General features: G+C 44.2%; 1 pseudogene; it reads right to left on the reverse strand.

Moving 5' to 3' along the window:
- Nucleotides 1-1,152: 1,152 nt before the first annotated feature.
- Nucleotides 1,153-1,667, reverse strand: LOC142452853 (large ribosomal subunit protein P1 pseudogene; annotated as a pseudogene).
- Between the last annotated feature and the right edge of the window lie 387 nt (nt 1,668-2,054).

Consider the following 2,054-nt stretch of genomic DNA (forward strand, 5'->3'; position numbering starts at 1 on the left):
AATCTGGTAAGAAGGTGGGGAAGATACTGGCAAGTTCCCCTCTGAATAATTGTGAACAGGATTCCCTGGAGTACTATCCTGCTGTGTAGACAAGGAGCCCTCTGAAGAGCAAGAGGAAGGGGTCTCACTACCAGCAAAAGCCAGGAGTGGAACACCTCCCCTGGACCCAAAATGCCTTTGCAGTGAGCCTCCTAGCTCCAGAAGACAGCTATCCAATCAGAGGAGGAGCAGCAGAACCAGGAGCCAAGCCAGGGAACACAGTGATGGATTTCTCAACTCTCGTAGTAAATACAGTGGAGTGCTTTTGTGCAGGAGCCTGGTTTGGGGAGTGGGGTGTCTCTGGGCACTTAATTCAGGGAGCTGGGTTTGCTGATCCACAGAGCTTGATCTGAATGCATCTGAGTTGAGGCTTCCAGTGGAGTGGTATGCCACTTGGATATTTTTAGCAGACCTTAAAGAACTTTATGACGTGTCCTGATTAACCACCCCGGGCATTTCTCACTGGCATTACAACAGAGGAGCTTCCTCGGTACACTGTTTATATAAATTTTGGCTGTGAGTTCTGTATAGGCACTGCAATGAATATTAGAATTTGGAGAAGTAAAATAGACACCACTGGCTCAGACAAGAAGTGGCCACACACGCACCACCTCAGCTCCAAGGCCCTTAGGGGTTTCTCTGGATCCATTCAGCCCTTAACATGGGTATTTGTCTAATGCTTGAGTCATGGAGTAATTATCCACGGAGAAGACAAAATAATCTTTAGAGAACTGTTTTCCAAAGTAGTCCAACTAGCGGTCAGTGATTCTTCCCAGCTTATCTTTTTTTTTTTAATTGAAAATCTTAAACCTGGTAGCCCTAAATTGGATTTTACAACTGTATGCTGATAGCTGGGACTTGAAGACACTCAAATTGCTTTTCCCCCCACAAAATACAGATTTAGAAATACAAAAATCTTTATCATCAACTCTCAGAAAAGCTATTTAAATGTCTTGTAGAAAAGAAACCAATTTATGAATTTAAACGTTAAGGTGATATTTTATTTTAGACATTAAATTATATATTTTTTCATCATTTTCCCCAAAACCCTTAAACACTTGGTAATCAAACCATTCTGTTTAGAATTATCTATCTTTTTTTTTTTTTTTTTTTTTTTTTTAGAGTTCAGTTTGGTTTATTGAACATGTTACAAAAGAGGGTTTAGTCAAAAAGACCAAAGCCCATGTCATCATCAGATTCTTCAGACTCTTCTTTCTTGGCTTCCACCTTCTTCTCCTCAGCTGGGGCAGCAGCGGTGGCAGGTGCAGGTCCTCCGGCTGGTGCGGCGCCAGCAGCTGGGGCAGGGCCACCAGCCCCTACATTACAGATGAGGCTCCCGATGTTGACGTTGGCCAGAGCCTTGGCGAACAGGCCGGGCCAGAAGGGCTCCACGTTGACGCCGGCGGCCTTAATGAGGGCGTTGATCTTGTCCTCCGTGACGGTCACCTCGTTGTCGTGCAGGATGAGGGCCGAGTAGATGCAGGCGAGCTCGGAGACGGAGGCCATGGTGCGGAGTCCTGGGCTGGCGGCTGCCGGGCGCGGTGCTAGTCGCCGGATGAAGTGAGGGGCTCACCCCAATGCGGCCTTAGCTTCCTCGGAAGGACCGAGCACCTTAACGGCAGCTGAGGAAAGAGCGAATTATCTATCTTTTAATCATATTTATTTTCATTATTTAATCATTAAGCAGGCTGAGTAAACAGATTCTGATTTTTAATGGATTTATCTATGATTTCATTAATTTCTTTGAAGCAATATTTTTCACTTAGTCCAGCTTCTTTGATGATTTCCTCAGAATACTGATTGAATAAATAAGGTGAGAGGTTACAGCCCCACCACACACCTTTCTTGATTTTAACCCAGGCAGTATTCCTTTACTCTGTTTGAAAGACTGCCTTTTGATCCATGTACAAGTGTGATCTAATTCCTCATGAGCACTATTAAATGTTCTGGTCCCCATTCATATCAAATTATCCATAATTTGTAATGATGTACACAATCCAATGCCTTGGCATAAT

Source organism: Tenrec ecaudatus, chromosome 7 (genome assembly GCF_050624435.1).
Source record: "Tenrec ecaudatus isolate mTenEca1 chromosome 7, mTenEca1.hap1, whole genome shotgun sequence".
In the NCBI taxonomy this organism is placed as follows: Eukaryota; Metazoa; Chordata; class Mammalia; order Afrosoricida; family Tenrecidae; genus Tenrec; species Tenrec ecaudatus.